The sequence below is a fragment of the Myzus persicae genome, unplaced genomic scaffold (assembly GCF_001856785.1).
Source record: "Myzus persicae strain clone G006 unplaced genomic scaffold, MPER_G0061.0, whole genome shotgun sequence".
In the NCBI taxonomy this organism is placed as follows: Eukaryota; Metazoa; Arthropoda; class Insecta; order Hemiptera; family Aphididae; genus Myzus; species Myzus persicae.
The window spans coordinates 648,863-667,866 of NW_019103989.1; the positions used below are offsets into that span (position 1 = coordinate 648,863).

The 19,004-nt window shown below is 29.7% G+C and overlaps 1 protein-coding gene across 1 annotated transcript in view; it reads right to left on the bottom strand.

Annotated features, from left to right (window-relative positions):
* Positions 1 to 19,004, bottom strand: part of LOC111037299 (protein Wnt-2) — a 69,750-nt gene that overhangs the window by 39,628 nt on the left and 11,118 nt on the right. The gene's annotated exons all lie outside the window — the stretch shown is intronic.

Sequence of the window (19,004 nt, forward strand, 5' to 3'; positions counted from 1 at the left end):
ATTCGGGTTTAATTTAGGTTCAACAATGTTTTTCGAGATAAGATTAAGAAATATAGCAACACAAGACCGAACTTCCGAGCGGAAAAAGTAAACCACCAATTATGTGCAAAATATATTTTTGCATTTTGAACATCAATTGAAAAAGTGATCAAATATTATAAGTATCCTATTGGTATTTAAGATAATGTCATAAATTATTTATAATAAGTAAACAATATTTCTCATTGAGTAGATATTACAATCAACAAATTATCGAGCATGATGAAAATGTAAATATTTTTTGTAAAATCTTGATTATAATAATTTATATAGTATGAATAATGATAATCATTATCACAGCATGAAAATTTATAAGAACATTTTTAATTTCTATTCCTAACTCATAATCATATATATTATAACCCAATTATAAATTATGACACAAAAAGCAGTAATAAAGTATGTCCCCTTTGTATTTAATATTTTTTCATTGTTTCACAACATTTTATTTTATCTTAATCAGAGACACACAGTTATCACATCTTATATAATAGCAAAGTAGGTATATGGTTAATTGTATACAACCCTTATTATTACCAATGACAAAATAGTAAATACGTACAAACAGCTTAATTATAATATAAGTAGACAACCTAAATGACTCTGAATTGTAATAATTAGTGTTTTTTAATTTTGTTTTATCTATTTCAATAATTACGTCAGTTTTAAAATTATATTATAGAGATAAGACTAAGGATAAAACACCTGTATAAGTTGACCTAGACTTACTCATTTTTGCACAAAATGTGTTGGAAGAAATACTGTGAAATTTGAAAAAGTTTTACCTTCTCACTTTGTATAATAAATTATTGAGAATACAATTGAAAACTTTAACCATAATTGTACCTAAAACTGTTTTATATAAGGACACTCGTTTGTGTAAATAATAATTTTATCTCTATAACCTACCCCTGTCACAGTATGTATATAATTTGTGTCAGTGGAAGGTAACTCTATACATATATGTTGTATTTGTTTAAAAATCCCTAGTGCACCATCCATCCAAGACATTGTAACTAACGCAGTTTAATTGCCATGCGAAATTTCTAGCTAGAGGATTCATTACACCATTTTGACCTAATTAATTTATCGACCGATATACGTGTTTGGAGAAAAAAATATATTTCCGCCTCACTAATTATTATTCTTAGTCTACTCTTTTGTGTTGTAAAAAATCAAAATTCAAATCTTACACTTATAAAACGGGTGACATAATTATTCGAAAATCAGATGTATATTGTTTTTGCACAATACTATTTATCAACTATGTTATGGCGCTAAGCACAACTGTTCGATGATTAATAGTTATTATTTTTTTTCATACTTCTAAACAATAAAATTATAAAGTTAAATTGAATTCATATTGTATATTTCGATTTATAAAACTGAGTCAAGAATAAAAATAAAAATGAATTGTTACAATATTATGTGGACAGTTGTAAGGCCATCATACTAAAAAATAATAATCTTAAAAGCCTTGTGACGAAAACTAAAAATTAAAAAAATCTGTTTGCAGAATTATATTTTAAGGGTTGGGTAAGACTGCAGAAATAAGATCAATTTTTCATAAACTTGTAATTAATTGTCGAGCATAAATTTAATATGACCTATATCATAACATGTTGTAACGGGCAAATTAAATGATTCCAGGGTGTTGACTGTTAATCAGGTAAAATATAAAAATTATTTTATTAAATACAAATAGGGATTTGATTTAATGTTTATAAAAAAACATTAATTATAATAAAAAAATGTTCATATTTGATTATGTGGTTTAGCAAATTATTATTTGTTTATCAAACACATTTAAATATACCGAGCATAATAATATTAAATAACATTTACATCGTTGTATGTATATGCGTTGACGTGGTGCATGTTATGTTATATTCATTAAAATAATCACTTTAATATTGCTAGTTTATTTTGTTTTTTGATATTTTTAAGTACATATATATATACATTGCAAAAACTATATGCTCGTATAATAGTTTAGGAGTGAAATTAATTAGCTGAATAGCAGCAAACACAAACTTTTTTAATTAAAGTCTTAAATTTCAATCAATTTATTTTTAGAATATATAATTAAATCTTAGCTCTTATGCACGCGTATTATTCATATAAATCGTCTAAAATGAGATACGAGTCATTACCTACTCGTTGTTTTGCACCGGTATACAAATAATGTTACTATTTTAATTCAATTTAATAAGGTTTGAAATTATTGGGGAACTGTACGTACGTTTAAGGCTTTACAATATTTAACTGCTGTACATAATGTATAATAAAAAGCACTTTTAAACATTCGAAATCTAAAGAGGAAAATTCTCGTACTCTCTAAAATTAACGATATCGTTTGATTTTACAAAACGTATATTATTTACATAGATTTGTATTAGGGTAAGGCCCTAATAAATGATTCGAATATGCCGTCGTGTTTATAATGTAGGTGTACACTAAACGGACAGAGAAATAATAAAATAATATTAATATAACAAAAACAACTACAAGACTATTTTTTTTTCATGAACCGGTTATTATCAGTTCATCGAAAATTCGGGTAAAAGGTGTCCAGAGTATCAATACATAATATACGTCTACCGAAAACGCCTCGGAATTGATGAAGATCTGTTTAGGTTTGAACATAATATACCTAGCTGCATACAGTGCTATGTAATATTAATTCGTACGACCGTAATAGGCTCGTATATAAGTATGTTTCTCTCTTTTTTTTTTAAAGTTATCGAGGCAGTATAATTAAAATTATTGCCATCTACCAGATCCTTTTTATGTAACGAATAAATAAATTTTACATATTCCCATTTATTAAAAAATATTAACCAACAGTAATATTTCTCGGCTTCTCGTTACATATTACAGTATATCAAATGGCATTCGCTTAAATTATAATATTACCATTGTCAGGTAACAGTATATATACTATTGTCTATTATTATCATTAACTACTCGCTATAATATTATTACGAGTGTGATGTTGACCGCAACTCCACCCTAAAACTATAAAATTGTTATCATATTTTGCACAGTTAATATTCTATAATATTCATAATAATTATTAGAATATAAAATGTAATAAACATTTTTTATGTTTCGACAGAAGTAGCTACTAATAATATGCAACTATAACATATTAAAATGTAATTTACTAGGAGCTTAATAAACAAAAATACAAACATTACACTATTAAACATTCTTTAAATAAAAAATAAACCTAATTGTCTTAATCGCTTTTAAACTGTAACTAGTTTATAGATATTTTATGGAAAATAATAATGCAAAAAATGGTATTCATTACCTATCCGATCGACTGTAAAGCAAGTATTTATCAAATAAATATAAATAAACTGTATTTAAATTCAAACTATAAATTGAATGAATTCAGAAAAAAAAACTGTATTTTAACAAATTTAGTAGCTAATAAATTAATCGATTAAAAGTGTATAATTATATGCTGGGTCATATTATTGTGCAAAAATGTAATTATGAAGGTCCAATATACAGTCCAAAAACTATTTTGTAATATTTTTTAAGTTCATTCTCGACATAATAATATACAAGTAAATTAAAACGAATTAAATATATTCAAAGAGAAATTCGATAACAAAGGAATGCTTTAATGTAATTTACCAGTGCGAAATAAATGATTGTTGTCTTGTAGTCTTGTGACTATAAGGACGCACGAGAGTTTTGCGTAAAATTCAAATTCCTCTTAACGCACGTTTGTACTTCAATTGGAATAAGTTTTAAGCTAAAAATGTAATTACTACTCTTCAAAATTGAAATTGTTGTAACTTGTAAGTAGAAATTAGAGAGTAAATCCCAATTTTCTGTCCGATTCGACGATCTTTGCAAAAAAATTATTAATGATCATTAGTCATATTATGCAAAGCTATACTATTAGTTAATTGCATGTAAGTTAAAATTTGTAATGTTAAATACAATTTATTAATATAATATCTATAACAATCGAGAATTTTGTGTCAATAATTTAGTTGGAAGGCATATTAGTTCAATATAATATGCTACTATTATACATTTTAAAGTTTAGTATCATCAATTCTTGTTAACTGTTATTAATATAATTTAATAATATAAAATAACGATTGATTAGTACAAAAAAGTTTAGCTTACATTACTTTAAGTATTACAGTGGGTCTTATTATGGTGGGATTTTGTATTTGGAAAACTAAACCACTTTATGATTGAACGAACGATGGTTGAAAAGCAATATTTAAACTCATCTTAAATACATGCGTTTGGTTCTATTGTTTTCAAACAGAAAAATTTAAAGATTTATATGTTATTAAAAGACTAAAAAATATTCTCTTCAACCGGTTTGCATTACAACAATGTGAAATGTATAGCTAAAAAATCAGTTTAAATTTATCGTATTATGCATCGTGTATTGTTTTAATAAATAAATGTATATAATAAAATAGTTTTTCTAACCACAAACCATTTTTTATAAATTTGTTTGTGAATAAAAAAAAAGTTCAGCTTGCAGTCATGCTAAATAATAATATTCTATTTTATCAAAACCAAACATATTTTATAATGACTGTCAAAGTGCAAATAATCGTAGGTAAATAATGCAAATGAAATGCAGTATTCATCGAATTTTATAGAACTAAAATTAAATCGGAAAAACTAAATAATATGAGTGATATCGAATAAGTGCGATTTTCTTCATCAGTATTTTCTGCATGCATGAGATATTCTTAACTCGTAACAACCCATTCGTTTTCTTATTTTTTACAGCAATCTTCAGCCCCTCTTTTACCATACCCTCAGCATCCTTCTTCGTGTTTTTTTCCAATTCAAGCACTGTTTAGATGTTGGTAGATTATGCCTACTATGTACTCGAAATAAGTTATAAGTATACGTTGTAACAAGCACAAATATCTCGACCTCAGAACGACTTTACAGCAGACAGCAGTTATACTTAAGCCCCATCTAAGTGAAAATGACAATCTTGTATATTATTATAATATGCGTTAGTGAAAAAATATTTTGAACAACAAAACAAGAATATATTTACTATACTACTATAATACTGTACATCCAGAGTCAATTAAATTGTAAAATTAGGGACTCTGCGACTGTAATGCAGTCGACTTGTCGGACTTGTATACGCATATAATACACAGAGACAATAATTCTAAGCATAATTAATATATAGGATTTAATTAAACCATTTATACCCAATATTATAATATTTCTGTATGTTTATCGCATCAGCGAACACCAGTGTCAGTGGCTAAACGAACATAAAATAACTCATAAAAGCAACCAACAATTTATCCAAAACCCACACACTAAAAATTTATAACAAACACAAGTACTATTAGTATTATAGTATCACTGTTTACTATATAATTATATAATAATAATTGTATTTTCACTTTGATACATTGAGCACCCAACCCCAAGTATTGAAAATAATCGATTCTCAAAGACCACTATTCGTTCGTTCACCACTGATACACTGGCGTAATTTCGATCGTTGGTCATAATAATCCATATAAATAATGTGTACACCGAGATTCGTCGAGATACATCGGTGGCGGCTACTCTCGTCGTGATGTACACAATATAATTATTATCATAGTCGTCGCGTTCACATGACGTCCACATTTATCTATTTGTTTTTATCGCCGAGCGAATCTGAAATGGAAACGGTCGGTCGACTGGTCTCAAAAGTATATATTATTATATTATTTTATCCAGTTAAATTATATTTCCGAGGAAGAGGAGGCGGCGGCGGTGGCAGATGCAGTGTGTGTGCAGCGGCGGTGCAGTTGTCTTTCTAGAGCGTGCATAATATTATATACACACACATACGCGTATAATATATAAGACCGAGCGACGACGTATATATGTACACCACGTATGTATATAATATATATGTCTGTGTAATAATAATATTACGACGTCTAGCAATTACTATATAATATTTTATACACGGGCAACGATCAAATTGTGTCGTCCGCGAGTTATCGTGCGGTGATAAAACGAGAGAAAAAAAGAATTACGAATGAAAACCTCGAGCGCCATACAGTTTTGTGGGAATCGTTCGTGACCACCGGTGGGCGTGCGGACACGACGACTATGACGACGACGACGTCCGTCGCTAATTGACGTCGCAGAGAGACAGCGGCGCGCACCTTTTTACAATAATATCACATAATAATATATTACATGGACGCTGCCGGAATAGTGCCACCGGCGGTTCTCCATAAAATAAAATAAAAAACACACACACAAAACAAACGCTAGACCGTATATATTATTATTATCATTATTAATTATTATGTCCGAATGATGTCGCCGGGCGGTGTACAGGTATAAAAGGTATGTGTACGTCGCTTTTTACGTCGATTCTTCGGGCTCAAAATCGAATTCCTGTAGATCGAAAACTATTCAACCGGACGCATTGCATTCAAACGATCGAAATGTTGTAATAATAATACCACGCGGAGACGCAGTACGGAAAAATATATAATCATATACAAAGTGCACATATTGCACACGGTGATTCATCGAGCATGCACACCTCTTTTTTTCTTCAATAATTCTGCAGTTGTTCAAAATCTGATTCGTGGAATTTTTAAGTATACTTATAAGTCTCAGGTTTTGCTATTCTGGAGTTTTCTTATACTACTTAAAGGGTGTCCTGTGGAGATAAAAACTTATAATTTTCAAACAAGGATCCTCATATATTAATTAAAATTATTTAGCTGAACATTTTTCTAAAAGTGTTGTAACAGTTACAAAATTCGAACTAGCCGTTTTAAGTTATTTATTCTGTAACTTTTTGTACTAAGGTTCATGATGATGGGTGAGAAAAATGGTGTTGTGAAAATGTCAGTAACTTATATAAATGTTTCAATATAAATAATTTGTAAAAATAGTTAGTAAGTATAATATTAAGTATCTTCATTACGTATTAGTCTTCATTCTTCAAAGATACTGAAAATGTATTTGATACTTGATACACAAACATTTAGTATTAGTAATTATTAGACTATATTATACAATTATTATGGTTAGGAACTCTGGCTAGGTACATATTATATCATAAATCATTATTCATTACTCAATATGATTGATATTAAAATAATATATGGTGCCCTCTTAAAATAAAAATCTGATATTTGTTAAATAAATAATGAGGGGGAATACAACTAATATTTTAAACTTGTAGAATATTTCCCAATACTATATTGATCACTGACTGATTCGTATTAAGATATAATACGGTATGCAAACGTATATTTGCCATGGACAATCATGCCTGGAAATTACTATGATTATATTATACAACGTTATAGCTGTTGTCTGTCGCTCAGAGGGGTTGAAAGGGTAGTTTTTACAATAATGTCTACATTATAAACAATTGTTTATGAATAATTTGCGTGACGATGTGCATACGAATCCTGTCTATACTGACATAATGTTTGCAAATATCTTTTCGCACGTATTACAGTAGGTAGGTAATATTATTTTATTTCCGATATTATGCTTTTGAACTGTAGATAACACAATATTATTGATTAACGACAGCGCAGTCATTTCAGGGTGCATTTGCACTTGGTATGATATTATGATATAATAGATAACTATAAACACAAACACAACCCATGTAATTCTTGACCGACGGCACTGTATTATTATAATAATACTTGTAACACGGGCCGATAATTCTGGCCAACAAAATTCATCGGAATTTTGGTGAACAATACGTATTATATTATATTTAAGCGATATAGCTTAGTTGTTAATAAATCATCGAACGTTTTCCGAGCTGCGTCTAACGTGTTTCCCGATTAATCAGAAGGCGGTCGAGCACCGCACCGTTTAATCTCTCGCGGCTCCCTGATGATTCGAGCCATAAATAACGGGATAGCCGCGGCCGCCAGGGTATTATTAAAATAGTATATATTAGTATTTATTAAAATATCGATTACCCACCGGCAAGTCCGCTAATCAGCGGGAAAAACACTTGACGAAGGACGAAATTATTTTTGCGACTTTTGACATTGGAGAAGAAAATAACGCCTTTATCTCGAGGGAAGATGCCTCTGAGTTTTGGATAATGCGATCGCTCGCTGCATTTATACGCTTATACATATAAGGTAAACGTCGTATTAAAATATAAAATTTGTTACTCGATTTTACTATATTATATTGTATTGTATTGCACCGTTTGTTACCATTTATACAATTATACCGTGGTATAATTCGTTTGTGCGGGGTATGAAATCTTAGAGAAAAAAGTAATTATTACATGCGCCAACAAACGGAAGACGGTTTATGTGAGTTCGTAACTAGCAAACCACGGTTACCATGATAATTTATAATATTATTATTATGTTTCGTATCGTTATAAAAGGTATGCACTCCGGTACACCAGTTCCAATGGTAATGTGTGACGAGAAATTCTATTTTGTTAATTAATTTTGTATAACTTTCGGCCGTGAACGCGTATGTATAATATGTATTGTACACTTATACCTTCACATTATCAAACCACCAAGATTTTAGTTTCCAAACTCCCACAGCCCGGCTCGTAGTGAAGGTACCCGCATTATATATATTACATTATGTATGTTAGTAGAGTTATAGGTATCCGCGCATACACACATGATACAGAGTGATTCATTCTACAATGAACAATAAGCGCACACACTAGTTTAATACTCGAAAAGAGAATATTGTATTTTTTTTCAAAAATGAAAATTGTGGAAAAGTGAAAATTACTTTAAAATTGTATTTAAAAATATTATAATACATAGGTATACAATTCGTAGGTATGTGAATTGTTAAATTTTACAAACAAAAAATGGTTATAATAATATTGTTATATGATGTCTACTCCATAAGTATTTACACGCTGTTTCGATGGCATTTTCAGAGGAACCGAGAAAAACGCGTCACATGGGAAATACATAATAATATCGTGATATATATAATATAGAATAATATTATACGTCATTATTGTACGGTACACAGTAACTATAATACTATTATAACCTAAGTTTACGACGTTTTGATATCGTTGAAAGCGTTCCGGCGGTGTCTAGTTGATAACCACATTTCCATACGGCGTATAAAATATACTTGATATTATATATTATGCATAATATCAGCACGTACCATAAATGTTTTGTACATAACATTATAATGTTCGAAATAATAATATGCGCCGTGTGTATGTCTTATATGTGTACCTACCGATCAAGTATCGATATTATTATAATATAATATACATATAGGTAGGTAGGTAGGTATGAGATTTTTTTTATCATTGAAATAATCATGACGTTATTCACAATAGTAGATGTTGCAGCACAATATTTTCAGAGTTGTACTATAAAACTATAGTATAATGTATATGTTGTACGCTATTGCATACTAAAGTGCGATCAAATACAATTTAGTAGATATAATAAATTCCAGCAATAAAAATTAAACGAAAATCATACTAACTCTTGTGCATTTGTAGCCCTGTAAAATGGTAAAAAAAATCCACGGTATAAAAGACATATTTTTTACAGTATTTTTAATTACGTACAATATGCGAATATTGATTAACATTTGTTGCACGATAAACAATATTTTGTTGTTGTTTATAGTAAAGCATATACTCTAAATCTATACAACACTGAAATACTGAAATACTTGCTAGATAAACGTGTGAGACTGAAAGTATTTTATACAACAATTTATATTTCCACTTTGCAAGGTTCTCTGAGAATTTCCTCAGAAAAGTGCCAACAAATGTCATAAATTCAATACGAAAATAACACGATACTTCTTGGATAAACAATATAATAATATTTTGAAATAAATTGAATTTATGTCATACACTTTAAATTGTAAGAAAAATAGTAGTAAAAAATAGTAAAAATCCTACTCATCATTTAAAAACCGATAACATTAATTAATAATCGGAAGACTAGAGTTAAAGCTGGTTCCATGTTTTGCGTAGGTGAATAAAATTGTACGTTTAGTGTTTTATACTGCAGTTAGGGTGGGTATATAGAATATTTTGTACCATAAAGCGTAACACTTTTTTTAGTCATTCACTGTACCTTTTTATTTATTTATTTTGGAGTTCCAAAATAAAAATCTTTGTTATAAGATTATACAACATGACTTAATTAGCTAAACATGTATAAATAAATAAGTTAGTTTGGTTTTCTCTGGCTTTTTCTTCTTGATTCAATCAACCCCATCTCAACTTACACACACACAAACTGTATACTTAGTGTTCTTGTAAAATATTTGTGTATTGATTCCGTCGTCTGCAGGACCGGCTAATAATGTTATATCTACGCACAGATCGGATTTGGGTGATACTCTGCTAAAAATGTTTACGATTCTTCGGAGTAAGCGAAAAAACAAAAAAAAAAATATTCATTGACCTTCCTTCAAAGATTGATGCGCTTCATTAACAAAAAATGTATGGAACTCATAACGGAATTCCTGTATACGGCATGCATGAGAGACAATGGCATCAAATACCATAGACTTTGTTTGGTGTGTAGAATTTTTTAGCAATTAAATTTGAGTTATTGCATTGATATTTGGTATTTCATTACCGAACAACTTTTTTTGTAACGTAAATTTTTTTATTGTTTAAAGTTTTTAAGTACTTTTAATTTAACAACAAGGAAAAAAGGTTTTGAAATACAGCAATTTATTATACATTGTTTATTTTTCTGTTCAACGATAATATTATGTTCGTGCAAAATATAATAGATACTGCAGCGATATAGGTATGTTCAATATTAAGTTGTATTATTATTAAAAAATAAAAACCCGATATAGCTAGTATATTATTATTATTATTATACCGTGTCTGCAGTTAATTGATCCTGAATTCCACTGTTTATGCATGATATAAATTCCATTCAAATTTCTATAATTCATAATAACGTACCCATTCAATCTCCTTGATTCATAAACGATTCACCAATGTTCGATTGGTAGTTTGTTTATTTTCCGATTAATTAATTTTAAAAATGTATGAAAAAACAGGTAAACTATTTATTTATTTTTTTTTAAAATCATGAATGAAATTGACGATTCTGATGAACAGCCTTGCATAAGCTGATTTGGACATGTAGGTAAATAAGAAAAATCTTTAAGGTATAGGTACTTAATGTAATAGAATACATTTAATCTATCTGAACGAATCGTTTTAATGAGAAACACCGTTGCCATACATTCAATGGATATTCGAGCTTCAATATTCCATTCGATATATTTTATTTATGAATTGGTTCTAATTTATGAAAATCACACGATTGAATCATTATCAGTACAATTGAGTGATTTACAACGAGTTGTCGAACAGTTCGGAAACAATAGATATAAATTGTCTATAAGACAGTGTTTGAAATATCATCAATAGTTGCGGGAAACGATACGACGTTGAGTTAGTTCATGATATATATATATTATATGAGCATCACTCAGCACGAAAACAGTACCCACAAAAGCTTAAACTAACCAACAACTTTACTGTTCATCGTAACATAACATTTTTCAATCCTATTATATTTTACTTATCTAATAATAAGATTATATTATAGAACTTATCGTCATATATTTCTTTTATAAACTCTACTATTATTGCGTTAAAATTTAAAATTAACAATACATTAATCACTACCAACACCAAGACACTATACCCTTAGAATTATTATATTCTTAATCTCACGTGATATTACTATGGAAGATGGAACAGGAAGACTTGATAAATTAAATACATTTTATTCCCATCAATATTTTTTAATGTTTTTAATATTATGTATAATTTATTGTCGTTTTTGCTACATGTATAACGTAACTGAAAAATAAAAAATAAAAATCTGAATTAAATTTATTTTGAAAAATTTAATTTTAACAAGGACATATTAAAATTAAAATTAAAAATATTATATTATACATGTTGCTCAAACTTCAATTAAATATTCATAATAAAAAAATTTTTTTTAATGAATTAGCACAATAGTTAGGTATTTCATTTGTTATATTTTGTATAGTGTATAAAGTTGACTGCATAATATCATGTTATAGGTATTCAATTATATATGATCATTGATTTTACATATTTTTATAATCAACTTTTATTGTTTGTAAGTTCTCGGGTCCTATTTGATTATTTAAACGATATTGATTGATATTAGTTTGATTTATATGACTATAATACAAATTTAAGGATAGGCCTTGGCAGACTGACTGGTGTGTGGTAATTATAGGCGCAAAAGCAAAATTAATTAAAGATTAGAAGAAAATAATGTTTTTTTTTCAAGTTAAGAAAAAAGTAAAACGTGGACGAGAATCAATTCTAATTTTGACACCCTCAGCCAATTTACCACACTATTCAAATTATTTTCTTTAAATGTATTCCAAATTTATCTTTTATATACAATTATATATTTCTATGTAAAAACTATGTAGGTATACCTATATATTATAATGTTCAATTATGACTTTCAATATATACAAACAAGTATGTACCCTTGTTTATATAAATCAATATTACTATGTATCATCATCGGATATTACAAGTTACGACATTTAGTTGAATAATTATGTTATTGATTATTCATCGGAAATGGGAATACACCATTAGCCATTAACATGTTGAATATGGTATAATTATAATTTCTAATCTATAACTTTGCTATATAAATAATTTAATAATCCCAACTCACGTTTATGCTGTGAATCGAACTTAAGGGTTAAAAGTTTTAAGTACTCGCATAACGGTTTGCAGATACGCTATATATGTATTATAGATATAATATTATGTGTAGTAAAAAGTAGTTTCAATTATTGTTGTCTATGCTCAATGTGAATTTAATGCGACAAAGATATGAAATACATACGATATGTAAACTTTTGAAACAGGCGTAATAAATTATATTGAAAAGTTTAATGCAAATAATGATGTAAAGATTGTTAATCTGAACCCGGATTTTATAATATATTATAAATACTAGAAACAAACATGTACGATGAAAATTGTAATATTTTAGTCTATATTATAGTTATATATTTATATATATTGTATTAAATAGGTTTAGGTACCTACCTAAATTTATATTATTTTAGACACTGATAAAAGCTGTAAATGTATTGGTTTTACAGTAATTCATTTTAAATAATTTGTTCCAATCTTTAACGTCAATGAGGGTTTGGACTTTTGGAAATTTGATTTCGTTGGTACTTCGGGGAGTAAAAAATCAGAAAAATTGATGGTTTGTTTCAATTATTGTTATGATGAATGTAATATTTTTATAGTATCTATCTATTATTTGTAATCATGTATATCACCATACCTTTTTTATCTTTAAGCTGATTAATAATAAACTAATACTAATTTAATAAGATACATCTTTATGACTGTAGGCGGCAATGACTATAGTTGCTTAAATATTTTATAACGCAACTTTATTACTATACTACGATATTTTATCCCTAAATTGAAGAAAAATTGTATTCTTATAATATACTTCCATGTACAATATAATATTTGGGCACAAGTATTATAATATTACATGTCATAGCAAATCAACTACTGATCCCTAAAACAATATTATCGTAAAATATGAAATTACCTACATTAGAAAATTAGTATACAAATTAGATATTCCACCATGACTTTTATTATAATAACTGTTATTTATTCGGAAGTTTTTGGTGGAATTGTAAGAAAACGACATGCATGTTTGAGATATAATTTCTAGTGAAAAAATAATACACTATAATTCCCAACGAGGGTAAAAAGAACATTACAAATTTACAATTAAATGAAAGCAAATAGTGTAAGGGTAGTAAGGTAAGACATATACTGAACATAGGCAATTGACCATCATTACACACAGGGGGGTAGTTAAAGGGTCACACCTCCCTAAAATGTCTGCCTTCTTGAAAATGTAACTGTATAAAATTTCTCTCACTTCTATAATATCTGCAGTAGTATGTAAGTCTGGAAAATTATTACTAGCACAACCCCTTCCCAAAACACACTTGTGTGTGCTTCTGAGATAGCTGACTACTTGCGGGTATAATGTTTTTTTTCATAGTCATATAGAGGTGAACAACAAGAAGTCGTTAGCAGAACACGGCCACATAATATAGAATGATTATATTATAGTTTAGACAGTATTGTTGAGTATATTTTTTATATTGTAGACAGTATTATAAATTGTCTATAATATTGTATATGTATATCATTATATTATAGTTAAAGAATGACTAAAATTCTATTCACTTTTTTTGATGAAATACGCATCATAATTATCTTCAAACCAATGAAAACAAGTAAAATGAATTTTTTTCAAGTGGTCTAGAAATAACAAGTCCATATATTCGTTTCCTTTAATACCTTATAGTTATATATTTTATAGTACTCATAGCTGGTATACCTAGCAGCTTATGTAGTTGTATTGTGAGCAAGCACCTCCTAATGCGACGTATACTACGGCCATTTCGAATCAAGCATGATTATAAAAAAAAACATTATAATATGATATAGTTTTTCATCGATAGGATATTAATTTATTATAAAAAGGTAGTATCTAACAATAAAGATGTTTCAACCAAAGGTCACGGGCAGTAGACTCAGGAATACAATACACCAAGTCACCAACGACTGCACACACGACACTCCGACTGGTGATGAAATTAAAAACACGATTTATTATATTTTATCAACATAATAAACTGACTGTTGCGCGGTGATTGGCTTCAGTTATAAACGTCTTCCGAGTGCCAGGACTTGGCTGATGTTAATAGTTCCCGGATGGGTGACCACACGGGTTCTTAGTCAGAAATCCTCCCTCACAGTAAAATTCAGTTTTAGACTAGTGCAACCACTCACAGATTTACTGACTCAACATTTTTGTTGCCACTATAGATGGGAGTAATTATTTAGATATTTGAACTTCAAGCTGCGGATTTTTAAGTATTAAAATACAAAATATGCATCTATAGTAAAAAATAACTAATAATTTAAATTAAACATAGTTATTTGTATTATATATATGTCATATACTCATATGTGTACTTGCGTCTTTACAGTGTGGCAGTCGAAACGTGTAAGAGCTCCAGTCGGTTATCGCAGTTATCAGTAAGATATATTATAATTACAAATTTCTTTGTTCATCAAATATCAATATTAACTATTAAGACAATGGCCTTAGAAGTTAAAAATAAGACTTTTTATAATTTCTAAATGTGCCGACTTAAGGTTGATGAAAATACTAGACTGGGACAAATAACTCAGCTTTCTAATCAAATGACGCTACTGAGTAAAAACCGGCTAATAACCATGCAATTAATGCCATAAAAAAAATAAATTAACTTTAAAAAATGCCAGTTACATCAGTAATAAACTTACTAATATTATAAGTACTTTCATCATCATTATTCATTACTTATTAGCTATTAGTATAGGTACAACGTTTTAGTTTCAAAATAGAATATTAGTTGACCTTGCAACTGGGTAACCATTTTTTTTATTAGTCCATATAGGTAATAATTTCGCCAGACGATAGAAAACTGAGCATAAATTAATATATTACGAGGCACCCTTGCGATTATTTTACCAAGTAAAAAAAGTATGCATAAAGGTCTCACACACACACAAACAAACTAAGTCGATAATAATGCCATTCGGGCAGATAAATCGGTCACATCTGCTACCGAAACTTGTTATGCTTATCGAACAGTGAGTGAGCGAACGCGTACCTATACCTATATATATATACTATACACACGTGGTATGTGTTTACGAAACAAATCCGGTCGTATCTAACACAAATAACAATAATATATTATTATGTCGGTTTTCCATTTATCGTTTTTCAATTAATATATTATTAAATGCGATATGCCCAACACCCGGGCGCGCTACAGCCCACGCTCGACACCTTGGCCGCCGACGGCGGTGACAGTGGCGATGTCGCGCGTGACCTACGAATATAATATGTCTGTGTTGTTTTATTAGATTTTTTTTTCATCCATTGACGAGGACGATTAGCCTCTCATTATGTATGTACTAATGCTGCTATTGCTGCATATATACATATAAATATATGTACATATTATATTATATGCGTGCACACCATACAGTGATGGTAGCTTTAGTGTATAGTAAAAAACACACATAATATATAAATAAGTAATGATAATATGACGTCCATTAGAGTATTGTCGAAGGTGTGCGTCCCATATAAACGACAAGGGTCGACGATGATAGGCGCATACATATTATAATATTATATTAATAATATCATATACCTTTTATGAAAAGAAAAAAAACGACGATTATATCGAATAATAATAACAACAACAACAACAGCGACTGCGTCTTGCCACTGCGGTTCGGGTTTGGGACCAAGAAGGAAATTTGATTTAGAACCTGTTTGATGTGACTGATAGCTGCACTGGCGGGTAGGTACCTATACGTATATACTCGGTTGATGCGCTCCGAGTATTATGATTGTTTATTAGAGAGACTATATATATATATCATATATTCATGCTATGGGATATAATTTATAACGAGTTCAAAAACGTGAGTCGCGTGTGAAATGAGCTGAAATATTCTCCGGGGGGCACTGTGCAGTGCACACACAAACACGCAGACGTACACACGCACACCCACACACGCGCGCTCACGAATTAAGTAAAAATAAAAATCACGTATAACATAATATGACGACCGGGTGTACGGTGACGGTTCCTATAGTAGATACCAACTAGGTATGTGTAATGTGTATATGCCCACAACATAATATCATGTCGGGCGCCCCAGAGATGCTGCGGCGACGGTGGCGGTTAAGATCGTTGTAGTATATATAACTGGCAAACGCCGTAAACGGGCTGTCTTCTTGGTGACACTAACCTCCCCACCTATACCCGTTACCCGGTAACATGTACTCGTATGTTATACGTATCGCGCGTTCGACGAAGTATATACCAGCGCTATAATGTACCACGGTCAAGCGTTTTGATGTTGCCGAAAAGTCGTCGTTCGGGCCGATTTCGACTGCGGCCGAGTGCGTGTACCCCACGGTCCACGACCATACTTAGTCTAAACGACTAAAAATCTTCCCACGCCAGGTTTCCTTCTTACGTCACATTTCGTTCGACGTCCTTACACTGCGGGTACAAAGAAGGAGTCTCGTAATAATTATTATTATCATTGTTCTCTAAAGCTGCAACATTATGTCAGAAGCCATTAGTTTCAAAGTTCACACAATACGTCCTTTTAGATAGGTACCTATCTGCGTTTTTTGATCGATATGTAATTTTTATGTAGACATAAACGACCCATATTATTATATAATATGTTTGTACTTTGTTTACGCGTAACATATTATATTATAAATTATAATAAAGGTTCTCGGAAACTATGCACACGTAACGACGATCTAAAGGAACGAACGACTCGATTAATCAACCGCTGCAGTATATTGTAGTCGGGCGAGCAGTAAAATATGACAGGTATGAAATAAACAAAAGCCATAATAATGACGAACATCTACGTTAATAGTTTACGAACGTTACCCATATACATAAAAAGTAATGTACGCACTCGATTATTAAATACAACATTATATACCCATTATATATTTTTAAAAGAGTTGCGGTATAATAATTATTGGGTATGGTTAGATTTTGGTTTTTAATCCCGCTAAACACGTTTGGCGCAATGTCCGGTAGCCGTACATATATTAATACCTAATAATATTATAAATTTGTAAGCCATATATAATATTAATTATCATAATTATATTATCAGAAAATGAATAATAATTTGGAACCCAAAGACGTGTTAATCGATTAAACACAAACTTCAAAGAAGTTCGGTGATTAAAATGAACCCAGCCTATAGAAATTATATTTTACGATCCTGATTCCGACGGTTGGTATTATGGGCGAACGGAAAAAAAATTGTATGAATAAATTACTCCGAAAACTTTAAAATGTTAATGTAATTACTAATTACCAATGGTACCGATTCATAACTCGTGCAGTAATTATTTTACTCGTTTATCAATTAATAAAAATACCTGCAGGACATATAGGTACCTAAAACGAAAAGCTATTTGGATTTTTCTGTTTGAAATTAAAATAGGTAGTCCGACAAATTTTTATCTGACTTTGATTTATTGTGTCCACGACTAAACCTGTCCGCAGCAGTAAAACAAAAACAGTTCTGTAAAACCGTTGTCGTTAAAACAAGGCGAGTTGGACTAGGTTTTTTTTGCAAGTACAATAAAAACGTTAAATTTATAGAAACATTAATTCTTTGCTTTAATATAAAAATGTTTTGGAGTGTTTCCACGCATAGTGTGTAATACATTATATTAAATATAGCTTATTACATACTTTAGGTTAATAGCACTTAATATCCGTTCATTGTGTATAATGTTAAAACAGCTATATAAGCAAAGTACAGTCGAACATCAATCAACTGAAAACGTCACGTTCTTAAAACATTATTGAATCATCAAACGTTAATAACACTAGTGAATACTCGTTCGAGACGGTCATCACACAGATGAATGAGATTTTCGTCGATTAATAACAATTTGAACCGTTATAAATAAGGTCTTTGTTTACGTTCGTTATAGCTGATAGCTGTTGTATCGGTCAACTGTCTATTCAATTTTTAACACGACTCGTCAAGTCTTCAAATATTATTTCAATTAATACCTATTTATTTTTAGTTCTGCAGTGGTAATATAATTTAACACTGTATAATATTTATATAGCGTGGAAACTTTGAACTTGTGACATATACAGAGTGATTTACCAACCATGCTCACCACCTATTCTCCAATAATGCAGTTTTTAAAAATATGATGTTTTGGCATTTTTAAATATTTTTGAAGTCCATATTTTCATATTCTTTA